This window comes from Phyllobates terribilis, unplaced genomic scaffold (genome assembly GCF_046119375.1).
Source record: "Phyllobates terribilis strain yellow unplaced genomic scaffold, ASM4611937v1 Scaffold_277__1_contigs__length_2500907, whole genome shotgun sequence".
NCBI classification, from domain to species: Eukaryota; Metazoa; Chordata; class Amphibia; order Anura; family Dendrobatidae; genus Phyllobates; species Phyllobates terribilis.
Window position 1 is genome coordinate 1,285,772 of NW_027363037.1, and position 22,023 is coordinate 1,307,794.

Consider the following 22,023-nt stretch of genomic DNA (forward strand, 5'->3'; position numbering starts at 1 on the left):
TTTTCGGCTTGCTGCTGCTGCAATCCACGCGTTTTAGATCTGCATAACTCCACCTCTTTAAACACAGCACCCTCACCCCCTGCTGTTCCCACCCGCCTCAACACCGTTGGAAGGGAGGAGAACCAATTAAGGCGGGGGGTGGGGTGGAACGAGCAGCTGTCTACCCTTAGCAGGAGGGCTGCTGATTACTTACCTCTCCTGCTGCTGCTGGCTGTCCAGCAGCAGACTGAAGGTGGCTGCTGCTGTGCGCAGGTATATAAAGGCTCAGAGCCTATTATGACACGCGCAGCCAGCGTTCCATTGCCACATTCCATCTACTGCAGGCAGGATACCTGGCTGGCTGAATGTCGCTGAGAAGCTCACAGAGACCGCCATAAGCAACAGTTTAACAGAATGCCACAGACTAATCAACCAAACTTTTTGGGTTGGGTTCTCTTTTATAGTCTGCAGGCATTAATTGAAAGAAGTCAGTGTTCCAGCAGAGGGAGACAACGTTTCAGAAAAGGCATTGTAGCAAACCAAAAAAGAAATTTTAAGCGCAGCAGAGTAACCAGCGCACATACCTGTTAGCTCAGGTGAGTTTAAAAGGCTGCTGTTGATAACAAGGGCATTTGCTAAATAGATGGTGTGTGTGCAACAATATACTGAAAGGTCAATTATATTGTGCAGCTTATCTCACCACCTGCAGTTATTTAGGTGAAAGCTCCAAAATGCTTGCCTAATATGTCTGTTTATCCAAAAGGAAGTAAAGAGGGAGAGCTAGAAAGATAGCATTGCGTTACATTACATGGCAATGCAATGCACAGTTGCTGAAGTTGAACCAAAATGAGCTTGTCATCTGGCTTCTGCAACTTTGAACATGAAAAATCCAATGAGGAGAAGAAAAGCAAAGCCAAAGAGTCCATCCCAAAATCCGACAAACAAGCAAAATGAACAAAAAACATTGAATTCAATACTTTCTGATTTTAGAAACTGCATTAAAGAAGGGGTGCACCGGTCCTGGAGATACTGCAATACCAGGTCAATGCGTGGAGTGGACAGAGCAAGCTCTTTTTCCATCTCCCTGTTCTAAAAATCAATTTAATATATGGTCCCCAGATAGGGGACGTATCAGATATTAAACTGATAAGAACAGATACTACACTTGATCTTAGCCAAAAGGCCGAGAAGCGATAACCAGAATTGGTTTCGAACTACGGAGCCACCCAAGGATCCTGAAGAGTCCATTTGTGGAGATGAGCTCCTGGACTCCCGTTAAGAAGACATGTTGTCAACCTCTAGATCCCTTACATGCCTGCACTTTTCGGCTTGCTGCTGCTGCAATCCACGCGTTTTAGATCTGCATAACTCCACCTCTTTAAACACAGCACCCTCACCCCCTGCTGTTCCCACCCGCCTCAACACCGTTGGAAGGGAGGAGAACCAATTAAGGCGGGGGATGGGGTGGAACGAGCAGCTGTCTACCCTTAGCAGGAGGGCTGCTGATTACTTACCTCTCCTGCTGCTGCTGGCTGTCCAGCAGCAGACTGAAGGTGGCTGCTGCTGTGCGCAGGTATATAAAGGCTCAGAGCCTATTATGACACGCGCAGCCAGCGTTCCATTGCCACATTCCATCTACTGCAGGCAGGATACCTGGCTGGCTGAATGTCGCTGAGAAGCTCACAGAGACCGCCATAAGCAACAGTTTAACAGAATGCCACAGACTAATCAACCAAACTTTTTGGGTTGGGTTCTCTTTTATAGTCTGCAGGCATTAATTGAAAGAAGTCAGTGTTCCAGCAGAGGGAGACAACGTTTCAGAAAAGGCATTGTAGCAAACCAAAAAAGAAATTTTAAGCGCAGCAGAGTAACCAGCGCACATACCTGTTAGCTCAGGTGAGTTTAAAAGGCTGCTGTTGATAACAAGGGCATTTGCTAAATAGATGGTGTGTGTGCAACAATATACTGAAAGGTCAATTATATTGTGCAGCTTATCTCACCACCTGTAGTTATTTAGGTGAAAGCTCCAAAATCCTTGCCTAATATGTCTGTTTATCCAAAAGGAAGTAAAGAGGGAGAGCTAGAAAGATAGCATTGCGTTACATTACATGGCAATGCAATGCACAGTTGCTGAAGTTGAACCAAAATGAGCTTGTCATCTGGCTTCTGCAACTTTGAACATGAAAAATCCAATGAGGAGAAGAAAAGCAAAGCCAAAGAGTCCATCCCAAAATCCGACAAACAAGCAAAATGAACAAAAAACATTGAATTCAATACTTTCTGATTTTAGAAACTGCATTAAAGAAGGGGTGCACCGGTCCTGGAGATACTGCAATACCAGGTCAATGCGTGGAGTGGACAGAGCAAGCTCTTTTTCCATCTCCCTGTTCTAAAAATCCATTTAATATATGGTCCCCAGATAGGGGACGTATCAGATATTAAACTGATAAGAACAGATACTACACTTGATCTTAGCCAAAAGGCCGAGAAGCGATAACCAGAATTGGTTTCGAACTACGGAGCCACCCAAGGATCCTGAAGAGTCCATTTGTGGAGATGAGCTCCTGGACTCCCGTTAAGAAGACATGTTGTCAACCTCTAGATCCCTTACATGCCTGCACTTTTCGGCTTGCTGCTGCTGCAATCCACGCGTTTTAGATCTGCATAACTCCACCTCTTTAAACACAGCACCCTCACCCCCTGCTGTTCGCACCCGCCTCAACACCGTTGGAAGGGAGGAGAACCAATTAAGGCGGGGGGTGTGGTGGAACGAGCAGCTGTCTACCCTTAGCAGGAGGGCTGCTGATTACTTACCTCTCCTGCTGCTGCTGGCTGTCCAGCAGCAGACTGAAGGTGGCTGCTGCTGTGCGCAGGTATATAAAGGCTCAGAGCCTATTATGACACGCGCAGCCAGCGTTCAATTGCCACATTCCATCTACTGCAGGCAGGATACCTGGCTGGCTGAATGTCGCTGAGAAGCTCACAGAGACCGCCATAAGCAACAGTTTAACAGAATGCCACAGACTAATCAACCAAACTTTTTGGGTTGAGTTCTATTTTATAGTCTGCAGGCATTAATTGAAAGAAGTCAGTGTTCCAGCAGAGGGAGACAACGTTTCAGAAAAGGCATTGTAGCAAACCAAAAAAGAAATTTTAAGCGCAGCAGAGTAACCAGCGCACATACCTGTTAGCTCAGGTGAGTTTAAAAGGCTGCTGTTGATAACAAGGGCATTTACTAAATAGATGGTGTGTGTGCAACAATATACTGAAAGGTCAATTATATTGTGCAGCTTATCTCACCACCTGTAGTTATTTAGGTGAAAGCTCCAAAATGCTTGCCTAATATGTCTGTTTATCCAAAAGGAAGTAAAGAGGGAGAGCTAGAAAGATAGCATTGCGTTACATTACATGGCAATGCAATGCACAGTTGCTGAAGTTGAACCAAAATGAGCTTGTCATCTGGCTTCTGCAACTTTGAACATGAAAAATCCAATGAGGAGAAGAAAAGCAAAGCCAAAGAGTCCATCCCAAAATCCGACAAACAAGCAAAATGAACAAAAAACATTGAATTCAATACTTTCTGATTTTAGAAACTGCATTAAAGAAGGGGTGCACCGGTCCTGGAGATACTGCAATACCAGGTCAATGCGTGGAGTGGACAGAGCAAGCTCTTTTTCCATCTCCCTGTTCTAAAAATCAATTTAATATATGGTCCCCAGATAGGGGACGTATCAGATATTAAACTGATAAGAACAGATACTACACTTGATCTTAGCCAAAAGGCCGAGAAGCGATAACCAGAATTGGTTTCGAACTACGGAGCCACCCAAGGATCCTGAAGAGTCCATTTGTGGAGATGAGCTCCTGGACTCCCGTTAAGAAGACATGTTGTCAACCTCTAGATCCCTTACATGCCTGCACTTTTCGGCTTGCTGCTGCTGCAATCCACGCGTTTTAGATCTGCATAACTCCACCTCTTTAAACACAGCACCCTCACCCCCTGCTGTTCCCACCCGCCTCAACACCGTTGGAAGGGAGGAGAACCAATTAAGGCGGGGGATGGGGTGGAACGAGCAGCTGTCTACCCTTAGCAGGAGGGCTGCTGATTACTTACCTCTCCTGCTGCTGCTGGCTGTCCAGCAGCAGACTGAAGGTGGCTGCTGCTGTGCGCAGGTATATAAAGGCTCAGAGCCTATTATGACACGCGCAGCCAGCGTTCCATTGCCACATTCCATCTACTGCAGGCAGGATACCTGGCTGGCTGAATGTCGCTGAGAAGCTCACAGAGACCGCCATAAGCAACAGTTTAACAGAATGCCACAGACTAATCAACCAAACTTTTTGGGTTGGGTTCTCTTTTATAGTCTGCAGGCATTAATTGAAAGAAGTCAGTGTTCCAGCAGAGGGAGACAACGTTTCAGAAAAGGCATTGTAGCAAACCAAAAAAGAAATTTTAAGCGCAGCAGAGTAACCAGCGCACATACCTGTTAGCTCAGGTGAGTTTAAAAGGCTGCTGTTGATAACAAGGGCATTTGCTAAATAGATGGTGTGTGTGCAACAATATACTGAAAGGTCAATTATATTGTGCAGCTTATCTCACCACCTGTAGTTATTTAGGTGAAAGCTCCAAAATCCTTGCCTAATATGTCTGTTTATCCAAAAGGAAGTAAAGAGGGAGAGCTAGAAAGATAGCATTGCGTTACATTACATGGCAATGCAATGCACAGTTGCTGAAGTTGAACCAAAATGAGCTTGTCATCTGGCTTCTGCAACTTTGAACATGAAAAATCCAATGAGGAGAAGAAAAGCAAAGCCAAAGAGTCCATCCCAAAATCCGACAAACAAGCAAAATGAACAAAAAACATTGAATTCAATACTTTCTGATTTTAGAAACTGCATTAAAGAAGGGGTGCACCGGTCCTGGAGATACTGCAATACCAGGTCAATGCGTGGAGTGGACAGAGCAAGCTCTTTTTCCATCTCCCTGTTCTAAAAATCCATTTAATATATGGTCCCCAGATAGGGGACGTATCAGATATTAAACTGATAAGAACAGATACTACACTTGATCTTAGCCAAAAGGCCGAGAAGCGATAACCAGAATTGGTTTCGAACTACGGAGCCACCCAAGGATCCTGAAGAGTCCATTTGTGGAGATGAGCTCCTGGACTCCCGTTAAGAAGACATGTTGTCAACCTCTAGATCCCTTACATGCCTGCACTTTTCGGCTTGCTGCTGCTGCAATCCACGCGTTTTAGATCTGCATAACTCCACCTCTTTAAACACAGCACCCTCACCCCCTGCTGTTCGCACCCGCCTCAACACCGTTGGAAGGGAGGAGAACCAATTAAGGCGGGGGGTGTGGTGGAACGAGCAGCTGTCTACCCTTAGCAGGAGGGCTGCTGATTACTTACCTCTCCTGCTGCTGCTGGCTGTCCAGCAGCAGACTGAAGGTGGCTGCTGCTGTGCGCAGGTATATAAAGGCTCAGAGCCTATTATGACACGCGCAGCCAGCGTTCAATTGCCACATTCCATCTACTGCAGGCAGGATACCTGGCTGGCTGAATGTCGCTGAGAAGCTCACAGAGACCGCCATAAGCAACAGTTTAACAGAATGCCACAGACTAATCAACCAAACTTTTTGGGTTGAGTTCTATTTTATAGTCTGCAGGCATTAATTGAAAGAAGTCAGTGTTCCAGCAGAGGGAGACAACGTTTCAGAAAAGGCATTGTAGCAAACCAAAAAAGAAATTTTAAGCGCAGCAGAGTAACCAGCGCACATACCTGTTAGCTCAGGTGAGTTTAAAAGGCTGCTGTTGATAACAAGGGCATTTGCTAAATAGATGGTGTGTGTGCAACAATATACTGAAAGGTCAATTATATTGTGCAGCTTATCTCACCACCTGTAGTTATTTAGGTGAAAGCTCCAAAATGCTTGCCTAATATGTCTGTTTATCCAAAAGGAAGTAAAGAGGGAGAGCTAGAAAGATAGCATTGCGTTACATTACATGGCAATGCAATGCACAGTTGCTGAAGTTGAACCAAAATGAGCTTGTCATCTGGCTTCTGCAACTTTGAACATGAAAAATCCAATGAGGAGAAGAAAAGCAAAGCCAAAGAGTCCATCCCAAAATCCGACAAACAAGCAAAATGAACAAAAAACATTGAATTCAATACTTTCTGATTTTAGAAACTGCATTAAAGAAGGGGTGCACCGGTCCTGGAGATACTGCAATACCAGGTCAATGCGTGGAGTGGACAGAGCAAGCTCTTTTTCCATCTCCCTGTTCTAAAAATCCATTTAATATATGGTCCCCAGATAGGGGACGTATCAGATATTAAACTGATAAGAACAGATTTTTTTTTTTTTTTTTTTTTTTTTTTTTAAACCATTCAGTTTAGTTTTTTAGCAAACAGTATGAATTTCTCCAAAATTTGCTACTTAAAACTTCTCATCATCATGGTTCTATTTATTTAGCAGTAGTATAAGACGAAATATAATCACAAGGGAACATCCTTTACGTAACACAAATGCAGAAACTTCAAGGAATCACAAAGAAAAAAATCACTGGTATTTGATAAGGTAATGCCACTTTTTAAATTTCCAAATCCCTTCGGCATCTGTGCCACCGCCGCCTCTGCTGTCCAACTTATATATCAGGTATAGTCTTGAAAGAATAAGTCTAACACATTCATTCACTGATAAAGATTTCCTCTTGAAAAGTCCAAGGTTCCTTGCATCCCACAAACTCTCCATCACACAAGCCATTATCAACCATAAAATTCTATCTTTAGACCGACTACACGCACCAATTCCAAACATCGCCACACGCCAATCCACAAAATTCACGCCTGCTAAACCCTTACACAATCCACCTACACACTTCCACACACTGTACGCGTACTCACAATCCCACATAACATGCCTCACAGTCTCACAACCACCACATCCCACTCTCGGACACACATCTGTTATTATCAACTCTCTTTTCTTCTGCACTTCTCTCACAGGTAAAATATTATGTAAAGTCATCCACACAACATCCTTCTGTTTGTTTGACATCCCATACGTATCTAACTTCTTCCATGCATCTGAAACCTCATTCCCTCTCAGCCCAACAATATTACACTCTACCTCATTTGCACTCATTCTTTTCACCACATTCTTGGTCATTCTAAAATCATTCATTCCCACACTCAACAAATCATGCTTTCTCACAAATTTCTCAATCACCTCATACCAAACAGGACACTTAAAGGCCACAGGCACACTCGCATCTCTCTTCCTCCAGCATAACCCATACAACATCCATCCAGCAGAATAATTAGCCATAAAAGCACCTTTATTGCCTTTACCCAGCAAAATAACCACAGTCTTAATATAATTAAGACCTAAAAAAACTTCAATATTGGGAAAGGCCAGCCCACCATGCTGACAAGCCTTAAAAAGCCTCTCCCGCTTCAACTTCTCCATCTTACTACACCACAGGAATGTGAATACCAACTTCTCTATTCTCTTAATTTTCCTGTAAGGAGAAGGAAAAACAGTCGCCACATAAAGCAGGATAGGGAGAATCACTGCTTTGATAATTAATACCTTACCACGCAGAGTCAATTCTCTCATTCGCCAAAAATTCAATTTACGTTCAACCCGCATACCACACTCTTCCCAACTTTCATTCCCTTTTAAGTCATCATTAAATAATACGCCCAAAATCTTGATTGCACCCACTTCACACTTTACACCATCCATACGAATACTACTATCTCCAAAACATTTAAAACTACATTTATTCCAATTTACCCTAAAACCAGACGCACCAACAAAAATATCCAAAAGCAATTTAATTCTACTCAAAGAAGCCATACTTTCACTCACAACCACAACATCATCCATATAACCTAACACTTTCACATGCTTACCACCACTACCAGGCACCAACAAACCTCTCATCATTTTATCCCGTCTAATCAAACATAACAATGGTTCTATTACACATACAAATAAGACGGGGGACATAGGACACCCCTGCCTTACTCCTGACCTAATCTTCACTTTGTCACACAGCCACCCATTAACCAAGAACTCACTTGACACACAATCATACAATGATTTTACACAATTCACAAATTCTCTAGGAAACCCCATTCTTTCCAGTACTTTAAACAAAAACACATGCGAAACCCTGTCAAACGCCTTCTCAAAATCAATAGCTAAAGTCATACATTTCTGCTTTCTATCCTTGCAATCCCCAATCATATCTCTCAACAATAACAAGTTATCACTCATACTTCTTCCAGGCACTGCACATACTTGGTCCTCCTCCACAACACTACCAATCACTTCACGCATACGATTTGCCAGTAACTTACTGTAGACCTTATAATCCGAATTCAGCAGTGTTATTGGTCTCCAGTTTTCCAAACGTTTCCTCTCACCCTTTTTATACACAAGCACAACCACTCCTTCTTTCATTGATTCACACAACCTACCATTCACCCACATATACTTACATACCTCAGTCAAATCTGTTCCCAAAACTTCCCATGCTTTCACATACAACTCTACAGGTATACCATCTTTCCCAGGAGTCTTACTCTTTTTAGCACTCCACACCACATTCTTCACTTCATCCAGAACTACATCCTCACACAACAGATCACGCTCCTCAGAATCAAGTTTTTTCTCCACACCATTCAGAACATATGACACAAGCCCAGAGTCAATCCATTTCTCATCATACAACTTGCTATAAAACCTATTCACTTCTTTCAGCACATCCTCACCCATACAGTTGGTTCCACTTTCATTCACAACTTCATTCATATCAGTCTTCCTACCATTCATTTTTTTAAAAAAGAACCTCGTACACTTCTCATTTTTCTCCAGGTGCTCAATTTTAGTACGATATATAATTTCCTTTCCTTTCTCATCCAACACACGCTTCAATTCATTCTTAGCCTCAGTAAGTTGATCAGACATCTCCAAACCACTTGCAACACACTTTCTCAACCAGTCAATCCGTCTATTAAGGTCATTAAACCTATTCCTATATCTGGCAGCTTTTCTATAGCCCCACTTTTTGAAGAAAGTTTTAAATTGCACTTTCACCCAGTCCCACCAGTCAAGAACACACACAAAATCCTTCTTACGCATTCTCCATCTTTCATACTTTACATTAAACTCATTCATCACCTCATCATCCTCTAACAGCCTTGCATTCAACTTCCATACCCCACCGCCATACACTTGGTCACCATTCGCACAAAACACGCCTCTCAAACATTCATGGTCCGAAAAAGGTACCTTTTGTTGAGAAAAATCCAAACATACCATATTTTTAGAAAATAACATTAAATCAATTCTGGAATGAATCTCACCACGGTCAGCATGGTATGTCGGCGGTGGTGGCATGCCAAGAACAACAACTGCTGCATCTAAAAAGGAAAAATCACAAATTAAATGGGACAATTTCTTTCCTGTTATGTCACACTTTCCTTCTGTGACACAATTAACGTCCCCAACAAAAATAGTGGGAGATTTCCCTGGAAGAAAAAAACTTAATTTTTCAAGAAGAGCAAGCCGCTCTTCCTTCCCTGTAGGGCAATATAAATTAATAATTCTGACTCGCCACCCTCTATAACTCAAAAATGCAATTAAACATCGGCCTACCTCCACCACAATATAACTATCAATAGAGATTTCTTTATTCCCAACTAATATCCCCACCCCATCATTTTTATTATGATTAGACCCTGACCAGATATGCTGTCCGTAAGGCCAGTCTTTGTCACAAGGAGCATCCTGAATCCCACACTCCTGAAGGCAAAAAACATCAGCACCTAAATGTTTCAGGTAGTCCAGAACAGTTGTTCTTCTGATTTTAGATCTGATCTGCCTTACATTTAGGGACACTACATCCCAACCAGATTGGCAAGACATTAATTAAAGAAAAGAAATACATGACTCAATGTTGATCACGCCATACTCATCCATTATCATCAGACTGGGAAAGCACCCCAAAGGTGTTGATGCTCTCAGGGATGCCAAGGTAAGGAGCATCAGGGGAGAAGACATCCTGCGGGTAAATGCGGTCACTTGCAGGACTGTCGCACCCTCCGCTGGCAGGTGAGTACTCTCGTCTGGGTTTTTTATTGGCCAGTTCAGGAGTATCATCATCATCAAAAGACCTCCCAGAAGTAAAGTCTCCTTGGCCACCATCCCTGGCCACCTCTTCGTCTGTAGCACCCCAGGACAATGCAGGGGTTCGAGCAAGAGACACATCCATGTCACCCTCACCACATATTTCGGACTGATGAGGGAGGTCCACATCCAACTCGGAGATCTCCATACTTGGCCCAGCAGGGGCTGGAGGGTCCAACAGGGTCTGGGCCTCACCCACCAGATCTTCAACCTCAGGGGGCTCCGTCTCCTCATTGATCTCTGCAGTAGTCACCTGTGGGGTAACAGCAGGGACAGTAGGCTTACCTTTGGTCACTTCGTAGAAGGACCTAGGCTTGACTTTAGCCTTACAATCCCGAATCACATGTCCTTCCTCCCCGCAGGCATCACATACCACCGGGTTGGAACAATCCTTCGGCAGATGACCGTACTTGTTGCACTTTCTACAGTTTGGCAATTGTTTGCAGAAATCCTGGATATGCCCGAACATGTTGCATCTCCTGCAGAACAATGGCGCCTCAGGAAAAAACAGATATCCAGAGTCTCTTCCAATTGTAAAGTTCAGGGGAGGATAGTGAATACCTCCAGGACCATGAGGGTCTATCCCAAACCTCACAAAGTATTTATACTTCCCAGTCCACAGCCCTTCTCCATTTAAGATTTTATGGGAGAATTGCACAAAAATGCAGTGTCTTCTCAGGAATGCAGTGATATCATCCCGGGAGATAAAGGGGTTGTGCATGAATACTACCACCGGGATATCCCCCTTAGAGTAGAGTACAGTGAAGATAAGTCCATCCAGCTGAGGGTGCTCTGAAAGGACTTGAAGAGTTTTGAAAAGGTTTTGGCAAGCCGCCATAGAAGAAAGCACCAAGACGTACCTATGCTCCCTTCTGAACTCCTGCAAACAGATGATCTCCGACTTCTGGATCTTCAGGATTTCATAGAAAATGGCGTTGACCAGGTATGACAACGAGAAATGGTCCTTCTTCTCCTCAGAGACCTCGATACGGAAAGCATTCTTGACCCGGGGATCCCCGGTCCCAGCAAAGCGAAGCTTGACACCCATGGTCGCTTCAGGAATCGCCTTCTCGTTTCCTCCTCACTCTCCCCCTATAGCAGCATCCAGCTTAAGCCACCGAAGTGGCGATGCTGGAAGGCCGAGGGCTAGTACACAAGGAACCTCTTGTCCAAACACTAGGTCTGAGCCAAAAGGCCGAGAAGCGATAACCAGAATTGGTTTCGAACTACGGAGCCACCCAAGGATCCTGAAGAGTCCATTTGTGGAGATGAGCTCCTGGACTCCCGTTAAGAAGACATGTTGTCAACCTCTAGATCCCTTACATGCCTGCACTTTTCGGCTTGCTGCTGCTGCAATCCACGCGTTTTAGATCTGCATAACTCCACCTCTTTAAGCACAGCACCCTCACCCCCTGCTGTTCCCACCCGCCTCAACACCGTTGGAAGGGAGGAGAACCAATTAAGGCGGGGGGTGGGGTGGAACGAGCAGCTGTCTACCCTTAGCAGGAGGGCTGCTGATTACTTACCTCTCCTGCTGCTGCTGGCTGTCCAGCAGCAGACTGAAGGTGGCTGCTGCTGTGCGCAGGTATATAAAGGCTCAGAGCCTATTATGACACGCGCAGCCAGCGTTCCATTGCCACATTCCATCTACTGCAGGCAGGATACCTGGCTGGCTGAATGTCGCTGAGAAGCTCACAGAGACCGCCATAAGCAACAGTTTAACAGAATGCCACAGACTAATCAACCAAACTTTTTGGGTTGGGTTCTCTTTTATAGTCTGCAGGCATTAATTGAAAGAAGTCAGTGTTCCAGCAGAGGGAGACAACGTTTCAGAAAAGGCATTGTAGCAAACCAAAAAAGAAATTTTAAGCGCAGCAGAGTAACCAGCGCACATACCTGTTAGCTCAGGTGAGTTTAAAAGGCTGCTGTTGATAACAAGGGCATTTGCTAAATAGATGGTGTGTGTGCAACAATATACTGAAAGGTCAATTATATTGTGCAGCTTATCTCACCACCTGTAGTTATTTAGGTGAAAGCTCCAAAATGCTTGCCTAATATGTCTGTTTATCCAAAAGGAAGTAAAGAGGGAGAGCTAGAAAGATAGCATTGCGTTACATTACATGGCAATGCAATGCACAGTTGCTGAAGTTGAACCAAAATGAGCTTGTCATCTGGCTTCTGCAACTTTGAACATGAAAAATCCAATGAGGAGAAGAAAAGCAAAGCCAAAGAGTCCATCCCAAAATCCGACAAACAAGCAAAATGAACAAAAAACATTGAATTCAATACTTTCTGATTTTAGAAACTGCATTAAAGAAGGGGTGCACCGGTCCTGGAGATACTGCAATACCAGGTCAATGCGTGGAGTGGACAGAGCAAGCTCTTTTTCCATCTCCCTGTTCTAAAAATCCATTTAATATATGGTCCCCAGATAGGGGACGTATCAGATATTAAACTGATAAAAACAGATACTACACTTGATCTTAGCCAAAAGGCCGAGAAGCGATAACCAGAATTGGTTTCGAACTACGGAGCCACCCAAGGATCCTGAAGAGTCCATTTGTGGAGATGAGCTCCTGGACTCCGTTAAGAAGACATGTTGTCAACCTCTAGATCCCTTACATGCCTGCACTTTTCGGCTTGCTGCTGCTGCAATCCACGCGTTTTAGATCTGCATAACTCCACCTCTTTAAACACAGCACCCTCACCCCTGCTGTTCCCACCCGCCTCAACACCGTTGGAAGGGAGGAGAACCAATTAAGGCGGGGGGTGGGGTGGAACGAGCAGCTGTCTACCCTTAGCAGGAGGGCTGCTGATTACTTACCTCTCCTGCTGCTGCTGGCTGTCCAGCAGCAGACTGAAGGTGGCTGCTGCTGTGCGCAGGTATATAAAGGCTCAGAGCCTATTATGACACGCGCAGCCAGCGTTCCATTGTCACATTCCATCTACTGCAGGCAGGATACCTGGCTGGCTGAATGTCGCTGAGAAGCTCACAGAGACCGCCATAAGCAACAGTTTAACAGAATGCCACAGACTAATCAACCAAACTTTTTGGGTTGGGTTCTCTTTTATAGTCTGCAGGCATTAATTGAAAGAAGTCAGTGTTCCAGCAGAGGGAGACAACGTTTCAGAAAAGGCATTGTAGCAAACCAAAAAAGAAATTTTAAGCGCAGCAGAGTAACCAGCGCACATACCTGTTAGCTCAGGTGAGTTTAAAAGGCTGCTGTTGATAACAAGGGCATTTGCTAAATAGATGGTGTGTGTGCAACAATATACTGAAAGGTCAATTATATTGTGCAGCTTATCTCACCACCTGTAGTTATTTAGGTGAAAGCTCCAAAATGCTTGCCTAATATGTCTGTTTATCCAAAAGGAAGTAAAGAGGGAGAGCTAGAAAGATAGCATTGCGTTACATTACATGGCAATGCAATGCACAGTTGCTGAAGTTGAACCAAAATGAGCTTGTCATCTGGCTTCTGCAACTTTGAACATGAAAAATCCAATGAGGAGAAGAAAAGCAAAGCCAAAGAGTCCATCCCAAAATCCGACAAACAAGCAAAATGAACAAAAAACATTGAATTCAATACTTTCTGATTTTAGAAACTGCATTAAAGAAGGGGTGCACCGGTCCTGGAGATACTGCAATACCAGGTCAATGCGTGGAGTGGACAGAGCAAGCTCTTTTTCCATCTCCCTGTTCTAAAAATCCATTTAATATATGGTCCCCAGATAGGGGACGTATCAGATATTAAACTGATAAGAACAGATTTTTTTTAATTTGGCTATCCCCTGCAGAGGGATAAAACCGTTTATTAAACTTTTAACAAATTACTAGCATAATTACACAAATACCAAACGTTAAAAGACAAATGAAATTTACAAAACAAAAAAATACAAAGATTTTAAATAATTAGGTTCCATTGGTCAACAAGCCATTTTTTGGAAATATGTATATTCTTCTTTTTGTCAATTAAATAATAAGTATACATTTCACATAAACATAAACTTAAAACATCATTCACTGATAAAACATCTTGTTTAAAAATAGCAATGTTGCGCGCTTTCCAGAGAGATGACTTGGCGCAGTTCACTGTCTTCCAAGCCATTGTGTACTGGTCCATTGTGGGGCATTCCATAAGTCCGTATAGCACAGTTTTATATGTAAAGTCCTTGAGGTCTGCCACCCTTTCCAGTAGGGGGAGCAGTCTTCTCCAGAAATCCTTTGCAAAATTACATGTCCATAATAGATGTTCCACCGTTTCCTCGTCTTGGCATCCGGCTCTTGGGCAGATGGCAGACCTCACAAATCCTCTTCTGTATTGGAATGCCCGGCAAGGAAGACAGCGGTGCATGCAACTCCAAGCCAGATCTCTCTGTTCATTAAAAAGATAAAAAACGTTAATCATTTTCCAGATAGACATAGATTTGTCATCATCATATCTGTCAACATTACATATTTCCTCACTTTTACGTATTTCTTTAATTAGTTTCTTACTATTTCTTAATTCCTCTATTTTCTTAGTCCCTAAATTAAAATCGGACACTATTTTCCTTAAAATCTCATAATGCGTCGACAAATTAAAAGCATGGGGCACAGATATATTAACTTCATACCATCCAAACTTTCTCATAAAAAATCCTGTATTAAAACGCATAAAAAAGGACCAATAGTGATTCTTAAAAAGGGCATTAAAACAGTAAACGAACAGATGGATTAAAAGAAACCTATTAAAATCTGGAAAATCTTTACCACCTTTTACTTTTGATTTCATCACGATTTCTCTTTTCAGCTTTTCCATTTTTGAGTTCCAAAAGAAGGTAAAACAGGTTTTGGTTATCTTTTTTAAAACATTAACAGGCGGGGGGAAAACCATGCTAAGATACAATAAAAGAGGTAAAATCACCATCTTTAAAACCAATACTTTACCCTCCATTGTAAGTCTCCTCATGTTCCACATACATATTTTCGTATTTACTTTCTGTGTAACTGTTTCCCAACTATTATAACCATCATTATTTTCAGTGAATGATATACCTAAAATGGAAATGGATTCGGAGACATTAATTGGTACATCACGTAAAATCATCCCCCCAACACTTAAAATGTTACACTTATTAAAATTGATTTTAAAACCAGAAGCTAGGCAAAAGGATTGCAATTGATGGAGAGTGGCCGTAAGTGATGGTGCATCTGTACACAAGACCGCCACGTCATCCATGTAGCCTACAACCTTGGCCTCCAAACCACCGCTTCCAGGCAGAGGGACACCGCATATCTGTTTATTTTGGCGTATTGCACATAACATTGGTTCCAGTGCACAGATAAACAGTAGGGGGGACAGAGGGCATCCCTGTTTCACCCCTGACCGTAAAAATACCTCTTGTGTCTTAAAACCATTCACTAAAATCTTACTTGTACAATCCTTGTAAAATGCTTTAAGCGATAGTAAAAACCCTTCTGGTATGCCCATTTTCTCTAAAACTTTAAAAAGATAAAAGTGTGAGACACGGTCAAATGCTTTTTCAAAATCAATAGAAAAAATCGCCATTTTCCCCTTTCTGTCTTTCACATCCTCAATACAGTCTTTCACTAAATTCAGATTGTCCCATATACTGCGCCCCGGCACCCCACACACTTGATTAGAATGAATAACTTTGCTGATGACTTCTTTTAGACGATTTGCACAAATTTTAGCCATTATTTTATAGTCACAATTTAAAAGTGTTATTGGTCTCCAGTTTTCTAATTTTGATTTATCGCCTTTTTTGTATAGGAGGGAGACTTCACCTTTCTTCCAGGAATTTAATAAAACCTTATTATTAAAAACCTCAGTAAACAAATAAAACAAATCATCTTTTAAAATATCATAAAAACATACATAAAATTCTATTGGGATGCCATCAGGACCAGGGACCTTTCCAGTTTTAAAACTTTTAATAGTTTTTAACACTTCTTGTTCCGTTAAAACTTGGGATAAAAACTCTTGGGATGCGGGATCTAAAACAGCTGTTAGTCCTTGCAGCGAATCATCCATTAATTTATTATCTATATTTTTTCCATTAAAAAGATTAGAAAAAAAACCCTCAACTTTACCCAGCATATTTTTTATATTATTCTCACCATCTATATGGTCAATTATCACTTTTTCTTTTTTATTTTTCCTAAAAAAATATCTGGAACACTTTTCATTTTCTTCTATATGTTGTACTCTAGAACGAAAAATTATCTCTTTTCCTTTTTGTTCTAGCCATTTTGAAATCTCTTCTTTTAAGTTTGAAATATCAACTTGTACATCTATCCCATTGTCTCTGAGCTTAAATAATGTTTGTAGGCGGGTATTTAAAATTCTATATTCTTCATATTTTTCTTTGGCTCTACATATACTCTTTTTAATAAAAAAGTCTTTTATTTTTACTTTCATTCTATCCCACCATACACTCATAGTCTCATTTGTTTTTTTTCCCTTTTCTACATTTCCTATAAAACTCAATAAAATCTGATAAAATCTGCGGGTCGGCTAAAAGGGATACGTTCATTTTCCAGCTTTTCTTACCACATTTTTTGTTGTCATTTACTTTTATGGTAAAGGATAAAAGTTTATGGTCTGAAAATATATTAGTTAAAACTTCACATTTGGCAGGTATTGTTTTATCTGAACCAAAAATAAAATCAATCCTAGAGCTACAATTAGCATTGCTCCAAGTGAAACCGGCGTCCTCTGGGCTATCACTATGACACTCTTTATATATGTCTATCAATTTAGCATCTTTGACTATATCATGTAGCATACCTGAGGTTTTATCGTAGTTCCTGCTTACAGAGCTGGAGCGCCGGTTTTCACCTTTTAAAACACAATTAAAATCCCCTGCTAAGATAAAAGGTTCAGAGTTATTAATAAATAATGGTAAAAGATCAAGCATTTCAGCTCTTTCATTTTTCTCTGTTGATCCATAAAAATTTAAAAACTGCCATCTAATACCATCAATAAAAGCTTTCACTAATAAAATACGACCTGGTAAAATTTCCTGAATAAAATCAATTAAAACGTTCCCTTTAAAAAGTATGGCTACACCCGCTGATCCTGCAGCATTCGATCCGGACCAGACAGATGGCCCACACTTCCACTCATCTTTATATTTTTGATATGACATTTCATGTGGGATATTACATTCTTGCAGAAAAAATACAGATGCAGTAAAACACGTAAAAAAATTAAAAAGAGCAGTTCTTCTCGTGTTAGATTTTATGCCTCTCACGTTGAGGGAAATACCTTTGAGTTCAGCCATCATTAGAAAATGTAGAAATTTTACTTAGGTAACTAAGAGCAACGGATTTACCTGTCCGATGAACCTGATCAGACCACTGGGCTTGCGCCTCCCTCCTCATCTGATAGTATCGTCACGAGAGTCTCCGTGGAGGAGGAAAGATTACCACATTTATATAAACCCGACGCTACACTGGCATAGCTCGGAGGGCTGGCTGGCAGAACCCGCTGGGTCTCCATTGGCTGGCCATGCAGTTCCTCATCAGGTGGGTCTCCGAGGGGTTCCGCCGCCCCTGTTTGACCTGTAGAAGGTCGTCCTATAGGAGGAGGTTGCGCACAAGGCAGAGCCTCTGACTCTTCAGAGGCAGCAAGATCCCGGTCCCCACCTGTAGCAGCGGAGACCGAAACCCCTGAGGGTCCAGCGTCCACGTCCCCTTCAGGAGAAGTGTCCATCTGTTCACCTCCTGCTGCCTCCTCCGAACCACCCTTTTTCTTTTTCTTAGGACCCACCTTTATCCACTCAGCGCCCTCAGCACTAGGAGACCCAGACTGGGCATGGGCTTCTGTGTCGGCCTTTTGCCGGTCCCTTTTGACCTTACCAGTAGTGCCCTTCTGCTCCTTCTCAGCCCTCCTTTTGGACTCCCGCAGGTCCTGCAGCCAGGTTTTGGGATTTGGTATTTTACCTGTCATAGACTCTGGAGACACTTCACTATTTGGTACGCCCTTATTGTCTCCAGAGGCTCCAGGTTGTTGTTCCTCCTCCTGAGGGGTGGTCTGATCTTTTGGTCCTTGGTCGGACGTCTTGGACTTCCCATTTTGCTCATCTTCCCGAAATCTGTGAGGGCAAGAAAAATAAAAGTGACCTGGAGTCTGGCAAAAACTGCATTTCTTTTCCTTAGGGCATTCTTTTGTCTCATGTTCTTCACTAGCACAATTTCTACATGATACATGACAGTTTTCTTTTGAATGACTATAGCGCCCACAATTTCTGCAATATACTGGCATCCCAGAAAAGAAGAAATCCCCATTTGTTTGCCCAATTTTGAAACGGGCAGGGGGGAGCCGTATACCACCTGGTGTATTTGGATCTCTTGTACACTTCACAAGGAATTTCCACTTAGATGTCCATATGTTATATTCGTTTAATATCTTCCCAATACATTTAACACTTTTAAAATAAATTGCTAGAAATGACATTACTTCTGGAGCAGAAACAAAGGGCGAAAATATTTTTACAATAACCAGTCTTACCTCATCCAGGACGTGCTCAACAATTTGTATCCCTTTCAAAACAGGACTATTTTCAACTTTTTTTAACTTTTCTAGTACATCTCTAAAAATACCTTCTCCGGTGAATGTGATGTCATAGTCACCTCTTCTGGGATAATCCTGGATGGAGAGAATTTCATTCCTTTGTACGCCAAGAAGGTTCCTGAGCACGTCCTGGACTACATACCCTAATTTCCTCATATCCGAGCCACCCGCCGTGAAGTGAACTTGGATAGAGTTTTTTAGCCTCGCATAAAGAGGCACGAGGTTAGGGTCAACCTCCATGGAAAAACGCAACAAGGTTGCAAATTGCAGCCGCTTGCAATCTGCGCTCCCAGTGTTCTTGCAGCGAAAAACACCTGGAAGCTGGGGGATCGCAACTCGTTACCCTGGGACTAAGCCCTCTCCCTAATAGCAGCAAGCAGGTTAAGTCCACCAAAGTGGACGATCCTGCCAGGCCAAGGAGAGGGGTACCCGAGTGCCCTTCAACCACAATCTCCTGCAATAAAGCACTTGATCGTAGCCAAAAGGCCGAGAAGCGATAACCAGAATTGGTTTCGAACTACGGAGCCACCCAAGGATCCTGAAGAGTCCATTTGTGGAGATGAGCTCCTGGACTCCCGTTAAGAAGACATGTTGTCAACCTCTAGATCCCTTACATGCCTGCACTTTTCGGCTTGCTGCTGCTGCAATCCACGCGTTTTAGATCTGCATAACTCCACCTTTTTAAACACAGCACCCTCACCCCCTGCTGTTCCCACCCGCCTCAACACCGTTGGAAGGGAGGAGAACCAATTAAGGCGGGGGGTGGGGTGGAACGAGCAGCTGTCTACCCTTAGCAGGAGGGCTGCTGATTACTTACCTCTCCTGCTGCTGCTGGCTGTCCAGCAGCAGACTGAAGGTGGCTGCTGCTGTGCGCAGGTATATAAAGGCTCAGAGCCTATTATGACACGCGCAGCCAGCGTTCCATTGCCACATTCCATCTACTGCAGGCAGGATACCTGGCTGGCTGAATGTCGCTGAGAAGCTCACAGAGACCGCCATAAGCAACAGTTTAACAGAATGCCACAGACTAATCAACCAAACTTTTTGGGTTGGGTTCTCTTTTATAGTCTGCAGGCATTAATTGAAAGAAGTCAGTGTTCCAGCAGAGGGAGACAACGTTTCAGAAAAGGCATTGTAGCAAACCAAAAAAGAAATTTTAAGCGCAGCAGAGTAACCAGCGCACATACCTGTTAGCTCAGGTGAGTTTAAAAGGCTGCTGTTGATAACAAGGGCATTTGCTAAATAGATGGTGTGTGTGCAACAATATACTGAAAGGTCAATTATATTGTGCAGCTTATCTCACCACCTGTAGTTATTTAGGTGAAAGCTCCAAAATGCTTGCCTAATATGTCTGTTTATCCAAAAGGAAGTAAAGAGGGAGAGCTAGAAAGATAGCATTGCGTTACATTACATGGCAATGCAATGCACAGTTGCTGAAGTTGAACCAAAATGAGCTTGTCATCTGGCTTCTGCAACTTTGAACATGAAAAATCCAATGAGGAGAAGAAAAGCAAAGCCAAAGAGTCCATCCCAAAATCCGACAAACAAGCAAAATGAACAAAAAACATTGAATTCAATACTTTCTGATTTTAGAAACTGCATTAAAGAAGGGGTGCACCGGTCCTGGAGATACTGCAATACCAGGTCAATGCGTGGAGTGGACAGAGCAAGCTCTTTTTCCATCTCCCTGTTCTAAAAATCCATTTAATATATGGTCCCCAGATAGGGGACGTATCAGATATTAAACTGATAAGAACAGATACTACACTTGATCTTAGCCAAAAGGCCGAGAAGCGATAACCAGAATTGGTTTCGAACTACGGAGCCACCCAAGGATCCTGAAGAGTCCATTTGTGGAGATGAGCTCCTGGACTCCCGTTAAGAAGACATGTTGTCAACCTCTAGATCCCTTACATGCCTGCACTTTTCGGCTTGCTGCTGCTGCAATCCACGCGTTTTAGATCTGCATAACTCCACCTCTTTAAACACAGCACCCTCACCCCCTGCTGTTCCCACCCGCCTCAACACCGTTGGAAGGGAGGAGAACCAATTAAGGCGGGGGGTGGGGTGGAACGAGCAGCTGTCTACCCTTAGCAGGAGGGCTGCTGATTACTTACCTCTCCTGCTGCTGCTGGCTGTCCAGCAGCAGACTGAAGGTGGCTGCTGCTGTGCGCAGGTATATAAAGGCTCAGAGCCTATTATGACACGCGCAGCCAGCGTTCCATTGCCACATTCCATCTACTGCAGGCAGGATACCTGGCTGGCTGAATGTCGCTGAGAAGCTCACAGAGACCGCCATAAGCAACAGTTTAACAGAATGCCACAGACTAATCAACCAAACTTTTTGGGTTGGGTTCTCTTTTATAGTCTGCAGGCATTAATTGAAAGAAGTCAGTGTTCCAGCAGAGGGAGACAACGTTTCAGAAAAGGCATTGTAGCAAACCAAAAAAGAAATTTTAAGCGCAGCAGAGTAACCAGCGCACATACCTGTTAGCTCAGGTGAGTTTAAAAGGCTGCTGTTGATAACAAGGGCATTTGCTAAATAGATGGTGTGTGTGCAACAATATACTGAAAGGTCAATTATATTGTGCAGCTTATCTCACCACCTGTAGTTATTTAGGTGAAAGCTCCAAAATGCTTGCCTAATATGTCTGTTTATCCAAAAGGAAGTAAAGAGGGAGAGCTAGAGAGATAGCATTGCGTTACATTACATGGCAATGCAATGCACAGTTGCTGAAGTTGAACCAAAATGAGCTTGTCATCTGGCTTCTGCAACTTTGAACATGAAAAATCCAATGAGGAGAAGAAAAGCAAAGCCAAAGAGTCCATCCCAAAATCCGACAAACAAGCAAAATGAACAAAAAACATTGAATTCAATACTTTCTGATTTTAGAAACTGCATTAAAGAAGGGGTGCACCGGTCCTGGAGATACTGCAATACCAGGTCAATGCGTGGAGTGGACAGAGCAAGCTCTTTTTCCATCTCCCTGTTCTAAAAATCCATTTAATATATGGTCCCCAGATAGGGGACGTATCAGATATTAAACTGATAAGAACAGATTTTTTTTTTTTTTTTTTTTTTTTTTTGATTGAATATATCTTTTATTAGCACAAAAAATAAGTTAACAGACAGTGTACAGTGCCGCAGCCCAGTACACACAGAATTCTACATCATATTTACATAGCATGAGGATACGACGCACTAACTAGACACATCACACCCCTATGCTACACAAAACACTCAATCTGAAAGAAAAAGCA

At 42.8% G+C, this 22,023-nt stretch overlaps 8 non-coding genes and 1 pseudogene across 8 annotated transcripts; all 9 read right to left on the bottom strand.

The window, feature by feature from the left end:
• Positions 1-983: 983 nt before the first annotated feature.
• On the bottom strand, positions 984-1,174 carry LOC141219576 (U2 spliceosomal RNA). Its single transcript, XR_012288035.1, has one exon. It is a non-coding gene; the product is annotated as a U2 spliceosomal RNA (small nuclear RNA).
• Positions 1,175-2,283: 1,109 nt separating this feature from the next.
• LOC141220153 (U2 spliceosomal RNA) lies at positions 2,284-2,474 on the bottom strand. The gene has a single exon (XR_012288525.1). It is a non-coding gene; the product is annotated as a U2 spliceosomal RNA (small nuclear RNA).
• A 1,109-nt stretch (positions 2,475-3,583) lies between these two features.
• Positions 3,584-3,774, bottom strand: LOC141219866 (U2 spliceosomal RNA). The gene has a single exon (XR_012288242.1). It is a non-coding gene; the product is annotated as a U2 spliceosomal RNA (small nuclear RNA).
• Positions 3,775-4,883: 1,109 nt separating this feature from the next.
• Positions 4,884-5,074, bottom strand: LOC141220154 (U2 spliceosomal RNA). The gene has a single exon (XR_012288526.1). It is a non-coding gene; the product is annotated as a U2 spliceosomal RNA (small nuclear RNA).
• Positions 5,075-6,183: 1,109 nt separating this feature from the next.
• Positions 6,184-6,372, bottom strand: LOC141219684 (U2 spliceosomal RNA). Its single transcript, XR_012288124.1, has one exon. It is a non-coding gene; the product is annotated as a U2 spliceosomal RNA (small nuclear RNA).
• Positions 6,373-12,499: 6,127 nt separating this feature from the next.
• On the bottom strand, positions 12,500-12,690 carry LOC141220239 (U2 spliceosomal RNA). The gene has a single exon (XR_012288608.1). It is a non-coding gene; the product is annotated as a U2 spliceosomal RNA (small nuclear RNA).
• Positions 12,691-13,797: 1,107 nt separating this feature from the next.
• On the bottom strand, positions 13,798-13,984 carry LOC141219648 (U2 spliceosomal RNA). Its single transcript, XR_012288096.1, has one exon. It is a non-coding gene; the product is annotated as a U2 spliceosomal RNA (small nuclear RNA).
• A 6,385-nt stretch (positions 13,985-20,369) lies between these two features.
• Positions 20,370-20,560, bottom strand: LOC141220156 (U2 spliceosomal RNA). The gene has a single exon (XR_012288528.1). It is a non-coding gene; the product is annotated as a U2 spliceosomal RNA (small nuclear RNA).
• Positions 20,561-21,669: 1,109 nt separating this feature from the next.
• LOC141219672 (U2 spliceosomal RNA) lies at positions 21,670-21,883 on the bottom strand (annotated as a pseudogene).
• Between the last annotated feature and the right edge of the window lie 140 nt (positions 21,884-22,023).